Source organism: Nipponia nippon, unplaced genomic scaffold (assembly GCF_047370975.1).
Source record: "Nipponia nippon isolate SJK-2023a ecotype South Korea unplaced genomic scaffold, ASM4737097v1 scaffold_8, whole genome shotgun sequence".
Classification (NCBI taxonomy): Eukaryota; Metazoa; Chordata; class Aves; order Pelecaniformes; family Threskiornithidae; genus Nipponia; species Nipponia nippon.
Window position 1 is genome coordinate 40,190,254 of NW_028262402.1, and position 18,971 is coordinate 40,209,224.

Below are 18,971 nucleotides of genomic sequence, written 5' to 3' on the forward strand. Positions count from 1 at the left end.
TGCAGCAATGTTGAGTCATATCACTACCCACTGTAACTGATTAATTTCTGAGTTGTTACAGTTTTCAGCAAAACACTTTAAAAAGGTAAATAATTGTTTGCTGAGAGTGTGTTTGTGAATAAGCACAAAGTAACAGATGTTTTGTGTGTGTATATACACAGTAGCATGGTGTGTTATAGGCAGAATGCTGTACAGAACTTTATTAAGGTTATTTTTTAAAGTTGCTTTCTTTACTTCCTGCTTCACCATTGAGCCATTATCAGGAAATAAATATTTTTAAATTAAATGATAGGAGCTTGCAGAACCTTGCATAACAATTGACAACATGCAGCTTGAAATAACACCACTTTCTGTAAAAAACAGAAGTATTTTAAGTAGAATTTTACATACTTAAAAAAAAGCAAATCCTCTGTTTTAAAAATTTAAAAGGTTTCTGTTTTCTGTATTTCAAACAATTCAGCAGGAACTAAGTTTGGTACCTCACAAAGTAAGTGCACAGGTAACATAGATCTAGATAACCTGAGTTACTGGAAAGAAAATCTTCAGATGTCTTTTACCTTATATCTTAATTTTTAATGCATAATTTCAATTCAAAATATCAAAGTAACAAAATCATGCTCCTTCTGATTGTTTCTGGTAACAAGTATTTTGCAATTCACTGAAATAGTCCTTGGGCAAAAGCAGAAAAGCTTACAGCATTGCTAAAGGACTGTAAGGATTCTGCCCAACATTTATGCTATAGATCTCACCAGATTCAGTGCGTTTTGCAGCTACTGTTTTTCCAATAAGAAAGTCACAGCAAGCAATTTAAACTTGGATGGTTTATCAAGCATACATAGCTATTATGAAGCATTAATGACAAGAGAGCACAGAGAGAATTGTGACTCCATGGGAATTCTGAAACCATGAAATCTTCAGAATGCCGTTTTCTCTCACATTCCTTTAACTCACTTGGAGAAAACCCCTCACCAGTGTGTGAACAGACGTGCTTCGTGGGTTTCTGAAGTGCAGAATATCCCACAAACTCTAAATACAATTATGTAATTGCTATTCTCATGCAGCACATCACATTACATAAGAAATGGTTCACTGAATTAATCTCTTTCTTTAGTAATTTTTTAAAAATTACTCCAAAATTTATCTGCTTAATTAAAGCAATTTTGGCTTTTCAGTATCCTTCTACATTTAAAAACAGATGTTTTATCTGTCTTTAAAGGACAAGTTCCCTAGAATAATGTTCAGACACTTATAGTCTCAGGATAGCAGTATTCATCAGCTTTCATTTGTTTTAGTTTTGTAAACGTCTGTTTAAAGTTCTTCAATGAACAAAGCTTTCACTAAGATAAAACTTCAATGTTTCTTCCTGTGTGACAAATGACGTCTGATTTACTCCCAGTGGAATGAGCAGAATCAGCCCCTATGCACATCAGCAGAATTGGGAATTACATTTCATTATAAAATAAAATTTTATTTAAGTTAATTATTCAGTAAATACCACATTACTGAGTATAAAATAAAAAGTCAATGAACAATGCATTGAGAAATTACACTCTGCAATAAACAAATACAATTTGATATTTAAATGCAGTGCAAGCAAAGGCAAACTTCCTACTATCAGTAAAGCCTTCAGCCAATCATTTTACTTGTACATAGCCCAGAATTTACACTAATGTGTTTCTAAAATGTTCAACATCTTTTCAGAACCACAGAGAGATACAACACAGACATTTCGTTATTCTCTATAGTTAGAGCAATTTAACTTTCTAGTCCAAACACAGTATTTCTTGCCTGCATCTAAAAATGTATCTGTGTAATATCCAAAAATTATTATTCCTCCTTGTTATAAATATAAAGCTGACTGCACATGAAATTTAAAAATTATTTTGGACAGTAGGAAAAATCAATTTTTTTTAGGTCTCAATAACTCCACCTGTTGATAGAATGCCTCTGAAAATCTTCCTCCAATATTTTCCAGGGTTTGCACAGATCATTTATAGAAAGTTTCCTCGTTAACAGAAATTATCTGCAAAGCACTGGAAATCCTTTTAAGTCTTTCTCCATTATTTTAAAAATATTCAACTTACTAAACATCTAGTTTCCATTTCTAAGATAACTTTTCTGGAGTAATGTGAAAGAAATAGGAATGCAGATAAACAGCCCAAATCCCTGTCTTTGCTATATCAAACTAATTACTTAACTTCTCTCAGTATTGGACAAAACCTGACCCTGGTTTCTCTTGCACTAATTTTGCATCACTTTTTTGACATTTTACTTCACAGTTCATCCGACAGGAGCAGAATCACACTTGGGCCTTATGTCCATACAGTGCTACCTACTTCAGAACATATTTTTGAGTAGGAAATGCATATTATTTTTTGTTCATTATAAGGATGAGCTCACTAACATAATTCAAATAAAAGATTTTTATTATTACTACTTATTAGCTCCAGGTCTTAAATACTCTTAAGTATTCCACAACAGTATTTAACAGAAAGCCCTGTTAAACGGAAGGAAAAAGACTCAGGTTTTCGTTTTTATGACATGTACTTCACTGACTTGTCCACTGTGGAAATTAATTCATCAAACAGGACTGAAAATGAAATCTTGACATGCAGATTAGGTAACTGGCAAAATTAACAGAATTTCATCTCTTCAAGCATAGGCACTCAACCCCTTGGTGCTTTTTAAAAATAAATGTTTTATGGGAATGGTGCCACATTTTTCGTCTTACCTTTGGCTTAAAATTGCTCTGTGATCCTAGACGAACTGCTGTCCCCTCTTTCTCCCCCCTTCCTTGCTTACTCCTTCATTACTCCCTCTTGCAATGCCTACATCTCTGCAGGCCAGCATCACTAATCATATTGTTTAAAGAACAGGAGAAAAAGAAACATCAAGAGGGGCAAAATACCTTACATTGGAGAACCAGTGTGCATTCATTTAAAAGAAACCGGCAAAAACAAAGGTTCAGTATGAATGTCATCAAATTCAGTACAAAGGGAGGGATGAAAATTACCTGTCTGTGCTCAGTGTCTTCTCCTGCTTTAAAATTAAAACTGCCAGTGGAGTCATGAGAAGAGAAGCTTGTCTGAAGACAAGTATGATTACCTCTGCTGCATGAGGACCATATTGGTATTGGCACGACAACCCCACACCGGACAGAAGGAACACGTCTGAAACCAGCTGTGGGCGCAGACAGAAATTGCTGCTGGAAAGATGGGCACTGAACATACCATATAGCACCACAACCTTGCAACCTAGGAGCTCAGTTACTTGTCTTAAACTAGGCAGACTTTTAGATTCTAAAGTAATTAGAGAAAAAAATTGAAGCGTTCCTTGGAGGAAGATTCCAGCCTCCCTCTATGATAAATTAGTTCTAAGGAGTCTTATCCCCATTTTGTGCACTGAAGCACAACAGAAGTTGAAGGTGCCTTCACTCTGAATAGGGTGACACTTCAATATTTGTAATGTTCATTCAGGTGGCAGGCAACAGAGGCTCAAATTCCTTTGAATTTCCCAGTTGTAAAAGAAAAAAAAACAACGGGCTTTCCTCAGCTTCTTAAATGAAGGCTATAGGCACTTGTCTTCAGGAATGGGATATGGAAATGGTGTCTTCAATGGATGGGAGTTTCTCATAGCAGCCTGACACGGAGGCAAGATTGAAGACATACCCTTTTGTCATTGTATGTGGTGGAGTAACAGATATTCCAAACGTTAATTTTAAGCCTTTAGCCTAGGCGGATGCCTACCCCTTGGTTGGTAAACTCATAATTTTTGGATCCCAGATGGATCTTTCATGTAAAGGGTAGGCAGTGCAGCTCTATAATTTAAGATTCTGATTCAGGCAAGAGAATCCCATGTCATTTGTTGGATCTCGTTTACAGTCTCTCTGTGCCTTTTGGGTAGCTGCAGAATGGGGTGTCTCACATAGGCTGAGGTGAGAATGTTTTAAATAAACGCTTGCAAATACTTCAGAAAGTGCAATTTAAATGTTAATATTCTGGGTCCTATAAAATACCCAAGTAGTTAGAGACATACTCTAGGAAGGAACTGAGTCAATATGTGCAGTGCTAGAAAAGATGCTTGGATGCCTCACAACTCAGTGAAAGCACAGTTGAGGAAACCAGCAACATCTTCAGTATTTTTCAGTAAGAAAGCAAGAAAGTAATGATATGCATGGAAAAAGTCAAGAATCTTGTCAAATATTATTTTTTTTAGTTAAACAGCAAAGTGAATATTGCTTCAGATCCTAAATAAATACCAAAACCATAAGACAAGTTAAAAAACAAAACAAAACAAACATGAAATTCCACATGAGATAAGACTATCAAAATAAAAGAATCACCCTGTGCACCATTCATTACAGAAATCTAATGGATTCTACTTCTGAAATAATTCTGAATTAGAACTTAAATGCACATTTACTATTCCTTATACATAGGCTTTCACACTTGCCTGTTTTAAATTCCAAAGTCCCATGACAGTAAGTGAACAAGATGAATTATGGATCAATTCTGATCCTTCATCACAAAAATTCCATTTGAAATAGTAATTGGACTATTCCTCTGAACTTTTGTTGTTATAAAAAACCCTTTTCCTTTCCTTATTTTTCAGCTCTGGGGTTAGAACTGGAAGTTGGTTCTGTCAGTTCTCATTCTGCTGTAACTTCCACCACCACAGCACCATGTAGACACCTTGAAACTGCAGAAACAAAGCCACTACAGACATGTTCTCTGCTCTGTACCACATGTAGTAATGGATGAGTAAAAAGCTCTGCAAATCTAATTCAGTACAGGCAGACCATGCCAATAGGGCATTTTGGTTTGTAAAAATCACGTAACATTTTAATGCTTGCTCTACTATGATTTCTATGCAGTAATAATACCTAACATTGCATATGCAGAAGCGTAAGATCGATTATTGCACAATTAAATGACTGAAGGTTTTCATATTTCATGTTGCAATTCAACATCAGTCCAACTTCAAGGCCACCCAAAGGCGTTTTATATCCCACAGGTTTTCGGTGTACTGAGTGGAATATATCAGTATTCTCGCCAAATCATGAAATCACAGAATCACAGAGTGGCTGAAGCTGGCACGCACCTCTGGAGGTTTCCTAGTCCCACCTCTGCTCAAGCAGGGTCAGCTGCAGCAGATTGCTCAGAGCCATGACCAGGCTGGTTTCAGTATCTCCAAGGAGGGAGACTCCACAGCCTCTCTGGGCAATCTGTGCCAGTGTTTGATCACACTCACAGTAGAAATGTTGTTTGTTTTTTTTCCTTATGCTTAAATTGAATTTCCAGTATTTCAATTTGTGCCCATTGCCCGCTGTCCTGCAGCTGGGCACCATGGAGAAGAGTCTGCCACTGTCTTCTTTCCACACCCCCCCGTATGATATTAATAAACACTGGTAAAGTCCCTCTGAGCCTTCTCTTCTTTAGGCGAAAAACTCTGCCCAATGCAGCCCTGGAGGCTGTTGGCATTCTTTGCCACAAGGCCACACAACTGGCTTATAGTCAACGTTGTGTCCGCCAGGATCACCAGGGCATTTTCTGACATACTGCTTTCCAACTGGTCAGCCCCAGACTGTGCTGCTGCCTGGGCTTATTCCTCCCCAGGAGAACAGAATGCCGCTTCCCTTTTGTTGACCTTCTTGAAGTTCCTATTGGCCAGTCACTCCAGCCTGCCCCAGTTTCTCTGGATGGCAACAAATCTATCTATCTGGCATATCAACCACTTGTCCCAATTTTGTATCACCTGCAAACTTGCTGAGAGTGCACCCTGGCCCACCATTTAGGTAATTCAGGAAGATATTAAATACTGCTGGCCCCAGTATCCACCCCTGGAGTACTGCACTGCATTCTGGTGTACGTCTGGACTTTGTGGTGCTGATCACAAGCCTTCGAGTTTGGTAGTTCAACCAGTTCTCAGTCCATCTCACTGACCAATTATCTAGGACATACTTCATCAGCTTGTAAATGAGAGACAGTGTGCAAAGCCTTACTAAAGTTGACTTAACAACATCCATTGTTTTCCCCTTATCCACTGAGTCAGTTGTTTCATCATAGAAGGCTATCATATGGTAAGGCATGACATCCCCCTTTGCAAACCCACATCTACTCCCAGTCACCTTTTTATCCTTCATGTCTTAAGGAATGGTTTCCAGGATTATTTGCTCCTTCACCTTTTCAGGGACTGAGGTGAGGCTGACCTGCTTCTAGTTTTCCAGATCCTCATTCCTGCACTTCTAGTTAGGAATGACATTTGCTACGTCAATTGCTCTGACCACTCAAAGATAACTGACAGTAGCTTCACAATGATGTGGGCCATCTCCCTCAGCACTTCTGGGTGCATGCCATCAGGCCCAACGGACCTGGTTGTATCCAGTTTTTTTAAATATTTCCTAACCTGATGTCGTGGTTTAACCCCAGCCAGTAACTAAGCACCACACAGCTGCTCACTCACTCCCCCCTAGTGGGATGGGGGAGAGAATCGGAAGAGTAAAAGTGAGAAAACTCATGGGTTGAGATAAAGACAGTTTAATGCGTAAAGCAAAAGCCATGCGCGCAAGCAAAGCAAAGCAAGGAATTCATTCACTACTTCCCATGGTCAGGCAAGTGTTCAGCCATCCTCAGGAAAGCAGGGCTCCATCACACGTAACGGTTACTTGGGAAGACAAACGCCATCATGCCGAACGCACCCCCCTTCCTTCTTCTTCCCCCAGCTTATATACTGAGCATGATGTCATATGGTATGGAATAGCCCTTTGGCCAGTCTGGGTCAGCTGCCCTAGCTATGCTCCCTCCCAGCTTCTTATGCACCTGGCAGAGCACGAGAAGCTGAAAAGTCCTTGACTAGTGTAAACTCTGCTCAGAAAGAACCAAAACATCAGTGTGTTATCAACATTATTCTCATCCTAAATCCAAAACACAGCACTCTACCAGCTACTAAGAAGAAAACTAACTCTACCCCAGCTGAAACCAGGACACCTGATCCTCCTCCAGTGAGTGTAAATATTCCTTGCTCCAGACTTTCACAGTGGTATCAGGAGCTGGTGGGTTCCTGGAAGCTGGTGTAAAGTAAAGACTGAAGGCATTGAGTTCCTTGCCCTTCTCCGGGGTCCACCGGGGCTCCTACCCTATTAAGCACCAGGTTCTATTTTTCTTAGTCTTCCTTTTGCAGCTGATGTACTTGTAGAAATCTTTCTTACTGTCGTTCACCTCCCTCACTAGACACAACTCCATGTGGGATTTGGCCTTCCTAGCCCCATCCCGGCATTCCCAGAGGGTGTCTCTATATTCCTCCTGGGTTACCTGTCCCTGCTTCTTCCATTTTTTTTCCTTTTTATTAGGGACATATTTGTGTGAACAAACCATATCACTGCTAGCATGTATCACAAAAGTCACACTCATGCTTCATTCTCTAAGGAAACACATTCAGGTTCGCACCAACTAAGTTTTGTGCTGTTGTTGCTCCTGCCGTGTTTGCTGTGTCACTAGAAAGATTCTACTATTCTTCATACAATTCATTAAAACTCACTGCATTATTTCCTCTTCAGAAATATAATTTTAGTTATTTGTGGATGCTGATTTAAAACTGTTTAGAGAATATGTGCATTTTAATAGGCTTTCTTATTGGCACTTATTTTCTCAGGCAAGTTTTCTATGTCCAGGAGAAGATTCAGTTCAAGAAAAGGCGCATTTTTTTATCCACACTTACCAAAGCATTTCAACACTTATTTTTGGTGATAACTGCTTAAAAACTTTGTTGAATCACTTTGACAAAATTCTAGGGAAGACATAGCTATAGCTTTCAATAACTCCATTAACTTCCTTGGTTTTCAAAGCTGGGAAGTAGCATCCACAAGAGACATAACTGTAAGCAATAAAGCATACTCTGCAATGTCTCTGCCACTTGCAAAAGAGTTTCCCAAGTCACAAGATAGGGATGTAACACAAAGCATGTGAAAATAGAATGAGGTAAATATATAGTTGGGTTGCATAATAAAAGACTAAGAAAAAGAGGAAATTATCTCTCAGAGGAGTTTCCTACTTTGGTTTGTGGTAACAATTCAGCTTTTCAAGTTCTGGGAAAGGTTTAGAAGGCTTGGGTTTTGAAAGAAGCCCAACCCAAATTTTCAGAGCCTTGTCTATACCCTTATTCATAGAGATGATGTTTATACAGCTTACTACTCTTTGAAGCTGATTAGCTGTAAACTGAAATAGGTTTGCACATGGGTACAACTGGCTGAAGATGAAAATTGCACTCCCATTGTTCAATAATCATATACACTGAAAGAAAGTATTGTAACACTCCCAGAATTTTTTATCAGCAAGTCACAAATCCTAATTTTGAAACTGGTTACCATTTTAATTAATTAATGCCAGTCTACTCACAGTACTATTTATCATGCCCTATTCCATCACACGATGATTGCCTTTACCTATACCCATTAGAGTTGAACAAGTTAACACAGTGCTGGGAAAACAGCCAACCCTTATCCCCATAGCATGCTACGATATTATTTAGCTTGTTTCATTTGACTGCCATTTCCTTCATAGAATGGGCAGCTAGATGATCCTATTTTATGCACACTTTCCCAATAAATCAAATGTTATACAGTCCTCATAAACTTACTGCCCTACATATGAAAATGTAGGTATCAGAAGAAAGCAAGCTGTCAGATTTGCCTGATTCCTGCGTACACTACATCAAGGCAAGGAAGATTTCCAGAGGAAAGACTACGTGCAGAATACTTTTTAAAGGTAATGCATCCTCAGGCTTTCTCTCCTAATATAGTCAATGAACATTTCCAGTCATTCACTCTGATAGTTGCAGAAATCATGGTTTAGGGAGGAGAACGTTGCCTCTCTCTCTTTTTGTTGCTGGTCAGGCTACTCTCTCAAACGAAGGAAAAACAAATTCCCAACAGTGCTGAGGCATGAATAGAGGTATTGTTCTCACAGGGGCCTGAATACCTCTGAAATATATCAGAGAATTAGCTTGTCATTTTTTTCTGCTTCCTCCTTAAAGTGTTTTGAAATGACTAATACATTACCAAGAAGCGGCTTCTTACATCTCATGCAGACTAATCCCCCAGGGATCCCATTATGTCGGCAGCCTAAAATGATCAGTTAACAGAGCGCGTTAGCAGCATTGAGGGGGTGAATAAAGCACTGAGAGAAGGGAAAGTAGTGTTCTGTGGCTTGCCTCCCTCCTCTTTTAGTAGCATGTCAAACATAATTATGTTCCTGTCATCTGCACCTACAAGACAGGATTTTAGTTATGATATCTTGCCTGGCATGTAGCTGCTGTTGACAGGCCCCTGTGACCCTGTTCCAAGCAGTCTGACTCTACAGATGACAGGACCCTGGCCTAGATGCAAGAATTAACCTTCCTAGGCAGAAAAGACTTTACCAAGGGAAAAGGATAAAATGCTAGAGAAAAGCAGGTCACCTTGTGGCCTGGTTGGTTCTCAATAAGCAGTTGCAAGAGACTTGACTTTGCACATTGCACCTGAACTGCCTAGAAAACAACTGCTGCCCGTGGATCAGGGCATGCCTTGAGGCACCAGGCTAGACAGCTTTGTGCTACCCACACCCTCCAACCCAGGTAAGCTGCTCTGTGAAACACACATAAGTTGCCAGGCAACTGACAGGCCTTCCCAGGAGCATTAGCATAGCCGTAAAGCTGCAAACATGAGTTATGTGACTCAGGCAGGGTGGAAGAAAGATAGTAAGTTAACAGAGAGATGTCATTATTCAAAGAAAATTGTCCATCTCCCTCCCAGTCTTCCTCAGCTTTTAGGCAGAAAAAGGACTGAAAAATTCACCAAAATTTTAAAATGTTTTTGTGTCTTCTGGAAAAGGAAAAAAACAGATCACTACCTCTATACAGAAACAATGCTGTCTTCGTAATACTAATTCCCCAGTGCCCTGCTACAGTTACCATTGTTTTTTTAATTAAGCAAAACATTCATTCAGATGCGATAGAGACCTCCAATGCCTTGCGAAAAGTATTTTCAGCCTTGAACATTTGGTTTGGGGGTTGGAGAGCAAATTTAGCTCCTAAGCAGGAGCCCATCTGGGTTTAAAGAGACTGAGATTTTGCACGTCACTCATTTAAGCATGAAAAAAACTTGCTTTTAAAATTCCCTGGTGTTGCCTTTTACTGATGGCCTGTGCATTTCTAATAAGAAGCTGGCAGTACAGCAATACAAATTTTATTCACTCACTTTACAAACCTGTCGCCTGAGCATTTGAAGCCTCTAAGGATCAATGCCAATGAAGAGCTGCCTTCCAGAGGACACGCTTGAAACTGTTCAGTGACCTGCCAGTTTACAGCACACCATAAACTGAGGAAAAGCAAAGTCCTGTGGGAATGCCTCAGACCTAGAATTACCCATAAGGTCGTGAACACACACCTGATGGCAGGCTTGCATGAGAGCTACACTCGAAATGCTTACAGCTCAGCTCAGTTCAGCATGCAAGAGACTGAGGAGCAGCTGGGACATCAGATAACAGAAAGTTCACACAGGTTGAATGCATGTTCTGAGCTAATGTTTCAAGTTCATCAGAGTTAGATGCCTTCTTCCTGTAAAAGCTATTGACACCAATTCATGGCAGCTGGGCAACCACATAAAGCAGTGGGTCAGATTTTCTTTGGCAGGTTCATTATGCAAGAGTATAAAATACCAAAAATAGATATTACAGAGAGGCACATGATGGGACAGCACGAGTTGGAAAAGTCTCACAGGAACTCCCAAGAGTCAAGTCATGAGCTGACTGTGCAGGTGATCCCAAAGAAGCAACAAAATCTTTATGCACTGCTATCATTTGTTCTTTACAAAACATGTTATACAGGAAACTAATTCAGACATGGTTTAGAATTTATCAAATAAGAATGAGGGAGATTATCTTGCATATTGCTCTGTTTCTAATATCAAATTTAATACGTTACTCAAAAGACTTGAAAAATAAGAATTCCAACACTTCCTTAACACACTTTTAAATAGCATTTTGATATGCAAAGGTTGCAATTCTAAAGGTAATTTAGGTTAACTGAATCCACATATTACCATAATTGCAAGGGTAAATCTCACATTGCAATTTAAAGGAAGAAAATATTTCTCTGGTCATTTTGAAATATTATAAGGACTTTGACAATGGGAACCTGATATCTTTAGCATTCTCATAAGAAAAAGTAATAAATATTAATATGATTAGAGCACTCAGGGAGACTGATTAACATGCTCATTACAAATTAGGTAGCCAAACACATACAATTGAATTGCAAATCCTATGTGAAGGGCAAAGACTCATTAGAAATCTTATTATCCTGTGTCTTTGAAATTCCCCTGTATAGAATCATGGAAAACCTGAAAGCCAGGAAAAAAGATGAGCTGAGTCTTGGGAGGCAGAGCTTCCAGTCACTTGAAGGAAGATGGAAACTGCAGAAGTAAACTCAAAGTCAAACGAGGACAGGGTTAATAGGGTGGCTAAAATTACAGAGCTTCTAAAAATTGGGTAATATGGAGGGCTCTGCATCCATCATACAGAGGAGGCCAAGGTGGTCCAGTATGGTCACCATGAAAAACTATAGTCGTTTGGAAGATACTGATGATTTACATCAAAAAGTCTTTCTCTTTATAGACAAAACTAGCTTTCATTATGGACAGGTGTGTTTGCCTTCTTCCTCCCTGGCTACATAAATGAGCAAATGCAGGGTCTTTGAAGAATAAGGCACCTGGTGATCCACAGAAGCCCCTGGCTAATCCAACTGACCATGAAGTAAGTTCTTATCAGGCACTAAAGGCTGGTGGACTGCAAACATGGAGGGACTATTTCATAAATGAAGCGTATGTGTGTTCGTGCATCTCTTTTGTCTTTACAGACTGGAACACTTACTCTGGCTTTAACACAGTCTTGACTATAATCCACACTTTGGCCTCAGAGAGGCATCAGTGTCCTCTGGTAATTTTCCATCTGCTTTCCACACCCTGGAGGATCCAATAGCCTTAAATACACCTGATTTGTACTGAAACATCACCCGCCGGTGCCAGAGCCTCTATTTCTTACAATCTTATCTATCTTACCCAAACCACGTATACAGAAGATCCCAAAATGAGTTGGGCAGATGGTCTGACCTCTCAGACCTGTTGTTACCATTTGATATGAATGCAATAAAGAACACGTTTGGCATTGATGTTCTTGCAAGTCATGTATCTACAAGAGCATCACCACATGGATAAGACAAGATGAGAAACACCTTCAAATAGGATGGTAAATAGTCCCAGGAAAAAAAATCTTGGCCACAAGGATGCTAACCACTTGACTAGGGCATTTTGCCATGGAGTTTAACATACCATATGATATTTTTATTATTGAAGTACTTTCCTAATCTTCAGTAAGGTTTTTCATTGAACATCACAATGTAAGTGCTTAATGTCCAGCTGGGTTTTATAGATGTACAACTGCCTTATAATAAGTATATAAAGTAATGTAAATTTCTATGTATAACCAAGTGTCCTTAAGCTGAGTGCTCTGTGCTCAGAGTATAGTTTCATCAGAGTGTAAGACAGCAAAGAGGACTCCTTAAAGTTGGAATGGGCAAAAATGCTTCACTGGTTACAAGGCTACACTGAGTTTCAAAATAAAGTCCTTGCCTTTTCAGAGGTACACCAGATCACCTAAGCACAGTGACATACCTTAGCTTTCACTTATTTCCCATACACACATTACAAGTTTAATATAAACTAATAGAGACTAACAATTTAATATAAACACTGTACAGATGTTTAATAATCAGGGCCCATTATTAGAAAAAAAATGCTTTTGAAGTAGTGTAATATAGCTCTGGAGCTATCTTGTCTTTTTTCTTCATGTACAACATCAGTAAAAAACAGTTCTTATACTAAGAGAGAAGAAAGAGAAAATGGGAGGACAGTGTAAAGATTCACTGAATGTAAAGCCTTCAAACCAGATGTCAGGACTAAAATTAATGAAGTTGCAAATACTTGTTAGCTTTGTTCCAGGCTGTAAAGTTGAATAGAATTTTTTCTTTTAAAATACCAATTCAACCATATGAAAACTAGGAGAAATTAACAGTAAATCAAGAGATCAAACAATTTGATTGCTCAAATAGACAGTGTAGAAGACTGACTAGAGAAGTGTTATACACTTCCTCCAAAAGGAATGCAAGCAATATGACTAAGCCCTTTAGCTCTTTGAAACAGAATTTCCTTAATAAAAGTAAATATAATGGTAAATCCTTTATCTTAATGTCTGTCAGTTCAATGGTTTTTTTTCTTCTTTGAGAATAAGCAACTGTTATGTGACACCATTAATAGAAGTGAGATCTGTGTGTTCAAAGCAAACTTTCTCCTATAGTTTTAACTGTTCACTATAACCTAACACTATGCTGAAATAGCATCATTAATTTTTTCTCGATCTTAACATTCTTAACTTATTATTTAATGATTTCAAAGTGCTGTTAGCATTAACAGCAGTATGTATCCTAAACCAAGTCATTTACAAGCTTTATAGCTTAGGTCATAGGTACAGAAAAAACATTTAGCTTAGAATAAACCAGCCAGTCCCTTGCTCAAAAGGAAATGTAGGATAAATAATGACTTTTTATACATACATGTAAAATTAATTTGATGATAACTTCCAGCTCACTTAGACAATTCATAATGGGTGTTCTCTAGAGATTAGCTGGGCTAAAGTTACTAAGAAGTAGGTTTATGCATTACCACATTTCTTTGCTATGTTTTAAGGAGTTATTGGTAGGCAAACTGCATCGCAGCCCTTTCTCTCTCTCTCCTGTTGCTGCCTAAAAGCAGTAGAAAGTAATTTATTAGAGGAACAAATCTTTATTGATTTGGATGTGTAGCTGCCGAAAGGACAAATTTGAGGAAATGTGAGCTGGTAAGAAAGTCGTAATTCATATATCAGCTGTTTTCACTTGATTTCCTTCATTGGTTCAGACTCAGAACTGTTTGCTGGAACTGTCTTGCTTTTATTTTTCTTCTTGTAATACATAATCTATAAGTCCGTAAAATGTGAATGCCTGAGGCATCTTTTTCCAGAATGTTAATTTTTTAAATTGCCTAATGGTCACTTTTTCTTAACCTGTGTTGGTCTTGAAGTTCCTATCACCTATTCTTTGCTGTCATTTTTCAAAACTGCGGCCACCACTGATACATTTGGCATACCACTTAGCCAGTTTTCAGTTCACAGTGGATGCCATTATGACAATAAATGTAAAATTTTCCAACACAGCAAATTTTACCGCAAACTTGACAGCTTGTTACTTTTCCTAGCTTAAAAAAGCGTATCTTTTTGGTTTACAGCTTGCTACTGTCTTGCTTTCCCTTGCTATCTATCTAATTGTGACATCATTGGAAGGGTCAGTCTCTCACAAACTCATTGAATTAGAGAGATTTCATGATATAAAAAACAACCTATAAGTCTTATACAATTTCTAGAGTCTCTCAGGTTTCTGAATTGAATTAGAGACAGGTGAGGGCCAAGAACCTAGTGAGGAAGATAAAAAGGACAGAAATTCTAGACTTGAGGTTATAATGTTTCAGCTTCCTAACAAAACCTTTGCTGAACAATAACAAAACGTGCTTTATAACAAATATTTTACTATTTTTATTTTGCTATGAAAGAGAAAAATATAATAGATTTCTGGTATAAATCAAACTCTCAAGTAAAAATAAACTCCTTATAACATAATACTATCCTGGCGTTTTCAAAAGTCATGTAATTCCAGTAGTTAGGAAAATATTTATCTTTTAATATGTCCATGATTTTTGTCTTTGTCCAGATTTGAAAACAAGAAAAGCAATTCCAGGCCCTATCCTGGAAGGATTCAAGAATCTAGCTTCCTTTTAAGCAGAAATTTATTGATCATTGAACATAAGATGAAATGAGTAAACTATATCTAAGTCTTGAATTATATAGCACTGATGACATCCTGTACACCAGATTTGTCCACCATTATTTTTTCAATAACAATTATTTGATGTGAATTTAGTACTTTCTTTTTTCTTTTTCTGTTTGCTGCTAGTTTAACAGCAGTCCTAGTCACAGACTAATCTTCGTCCATTTCTCTTATTTTAAATTATTCAATGCTGATAAAAGTGCAGGATTGGAGACCTTGCTATCTTGATACCGGACCTCTGTGTACTCTCTAATGGTGAAACATAAATCCCATATCATGGATTTTATCAACACACTATGCTAACTTTTTCTTGACCCCTTCAGTAGTCTTTGTTTCTCTGTCTAAGTTTTCACTTATCCTGGTAGTTTAATACAAGAGTACATGCAATATATGGGAATATCTAGATACTGTAGGTGAATATTTTTTATTTGTTAGAATAAGAAGGACATTGATAATTAAAAAAGAATTAAACTAGGTCCAAATACTATGAAATATCCAAGAGTGCTGCTCGTACACAGTTTTCTGCCAGAGTTCTTTATGACCAACAAAGTCAGATAATGAATCATGACACTCTTTGGTATTACCCAACTGTGTCACACTTAGCATCAGAAAAGCCTGTTGCCTTTTACTCAACATGTGAATACGTGAGGGAAAAAAAAAAAACAAAAAACAAAAAACAAAAAACAACAAACAACAAAACATCCATTCCATATGCATTCAAAAGACAAACAGAAAGAAACTATTCTGATTAACCTATGACAGAAATATTATAAATTATTTGGTCATTTCATATTTCCTTGTTAAGATAACCAGGAGATTTGGGAAGATTGTAAGACATTTCATTTCTTCTCCTACAACCAGACTTGCTGAAACAAAATAATTTCACAGTATTACAAGAAACAATGTTGATTCATTGTAACTGAAGGCATTCCTTCTCCTATAGGTGTTTCAATACTCCAGTCTTGAAAATCAAGATTACTTTAGTAATCATATCTGCAGTTAAACTTAAGTAGTCTATTTGTGCTGGATATCTAGTGTGCTACATGAGACCAGTATAAATCTATCTTTCTGTGGATTGCTGTCAATTAACAGAAATGTCTCACTGCAGTCTGACTGACAATTTATTGCAAGCTGAGCAGGAAGACTGAAGAGAAAAGGGAGACAGACTCTGAGTTGTCCTCACCTGACCCATGAGTATTTTATACCTGTCATGTGAGAAGATGATTTAGCCTTTATGACTGTGAATCTTGAATAGCAAGACCTTTAACTGACTAGGTATTTAACAACAAGTTTGAGTATCTCTTGATAGACCAAGCCATGTAAGTGAGAATCTAGCATTTCGGGGGATTTAGAGCATGGATGCTGAGAGTCAGGACTCTGGTCTTAGAGAACCAGTTTTGATGTTGGGAAAGCCATGCCTTAACTAATGACCCATTGTTGAGATGTGTACCTTATTAGGGAGACACTATATGCAAATTAGCATCAAAATCTTGAAAGGAACATTAATTTAACATATGAAGAAATATCTTAACCAGCACTGTCCACTATGGTGTATAGTCACTTGCTGGAGACAGAATGTCAAAAATAAGTTTTAAGTGGCCTGGCTTTAGTTGATTTAAGACAGCTCCTAAATATTTAAACAATGTTTCACATTTAATAAGAAACACATTCTACTTCCTTAGGACACAAAAAGAATAAAAAATAAAAGGTCTTAAGTAGAACAGCAGAATCTCTCCATTTTACCTACGCACAGCTTGCTCAATGGAGAGTTGACAATAGCTAGAGCTGAGAGGGAAAAAACTGAAGAGTATTTTAACAGTGAAGTAAAACCACAACTAATGACTTTAGGAGACAGGAGCTAGGTGGACAAGCAAAGCATTACAGTTTTAAATATATGATATTTGGCTTCACCTCCCAAGTAAGAGGGCTGGCACTGATTCAAAAAGGCTGGTCTGGCATGCTTGTGCCTCTGAGAGGGACCACACTGCCTGATGGAAACAACCACAAAAGCCGCAGTGAGAGCACAGCCTTCCAAAGGCAACAAGAAAGCAACCAGACTGGCAATTAGACCATGCCAGCACTTGGCCTTGGCGAAGAGAAGCCAGGCATCTGAAATGGTTCATCCATCCACAGGAGAGACAGGCCCCACGACCAGAGAATGGGACAAAGTAAAGTAGCCATCAGATAAAAGAAGGAAGCATTTTGAGCATGGAGGACCTCCTCCCCTAGCACCAACATAATAAACAATATAGGAGGTTTACACATACTTTTACATCTTGAATATAATATTTTTACAGTGTTCACTGAAACCTAAGATAGCTGTGTGAAACATCTTTGCATGTGAAACACAAGGCAGAGTATGGATTTTTATGTCTATTCAGTCTCTATCCTGGAAGCTATTTTGCCATACATGGAATCTTCTTTTCATCTCACTGGTTGCCAAACAACTCATATTTTAAGCATTTTCCCTTGTGCCATGTGATAAACTGTGCTGTAGGCCAGATTTCTTTGTTGCAGATATCTCTGGAGCCTATAGGCACTGTGGCTTCCATAAACGTCTGTTTTAAAATACTGCTTTTCCCATTTCAGTGTGAGTTTTCTTACTCTGCTGTTGGCTTCCTGTTTCAGTCCAATAATTTAAGAAAAGAAAATAAACAACTGTTGATGAAACCAGTGGTTAAGAAGGACCAAGAGCTTTTATATCTTAACTTTGTTGGAAACTGAAAATTTATCCAAACTTAACTGGTCATCTTTTATATATTTTCTATAACAAAGAACATGGCTATGTCAATTTCTTGGACAGTACAGAAATTGGATTCCTGTATTAGCAGATTCAGAGTTTAAATGACAAAGTAATTCTTTCTGGTCTCCATGTTACAGAAGATGGTGCTAAAATAGACGATACAGAGCACAGTCTCATCAGGCCTAAAACAAAACATATCACCACCAGCAGCATGAAGCCGCTCTTTAATTCAGTGACATTCTTCTCCTGGCACATCCTCGTAGAAAAAAATTATGAACTATGGGCTAGATAAGTGGACAGTGAGTTGAACTGAGAACTACTAAATTGCTGGGTTCAAAGGGTTGTGATCAGCACCACAAAGTTCAGCCAGAGTCTGGAGTCTGCAGAGCAGTACTCCAGGGGTGGATACTGGGGCCAGCAGTATTTAATATCTTCCTGAATTACCTAAATGGTGGGCCGGGGTGCACTCTCAGCAAGTTTGCAGGTGATACAAAATTGGGACAAGTGGTTGATATGCCAGATAGATAGATTTGTTGCCATCCAGAGAAACTGGGGCAGGCTGGAGTGACTGGCCAATAGGAACTTCAAGAAGGTCAACAAAAGGGAAGCGGCATTCTGTTCTCCTGGGGAGGAATAAGCCCAGGCAGCAGCACAGTCTGGGGCTGACCAGTTGGAAAGCAGTATGTCAGAAAATGCCCTGGTGATCCTGGCGGACACAACATTGACTATAAGCCAGTTGTGTGGCCTTGTGGCAAAGAATGCCAACAGCCTCCAGGGCTGCATTGGGCAGAGTTTTTCGCCTAAAGAAGAGAAGGCTCAGAGGGACTTTACCAGTGTTTATTAATATCATACGGGGGGGTGTGGAAAGAAGACAGTGGCAGACTCTTCTCCATGGTGCCCAGCTGCAGGACAGCGGGCAATGGGCACAAATTGAAATACTGGAAATTCAATTTAAGCATAAGGAAAAAAAAACAAACAACATTTCTACTGTGAGTGTGATCAAACACTGGCACAGATTGCCCAGAGAGGCTGTGGAGTCTCCCTCCTTGGAGATACTGAAACCAGCCTGGTCATGGCTCTGAGCAATCTGCTGCAGCTGACCCTGCTTGAGCAGAGGTGGGACTAGGAAACCTCCAGAGGTGCGTACCAGCTTCAGCCACTCTGTGGTTCTCTGACTGCGTGAACATGGTGGAGAGCCATCAATAAACATACTGCTGTCATTCTGTCTGACTGATGCTGAATGACAGAATTGTGCAATGCTTATTTGCTACTAAATCCAACA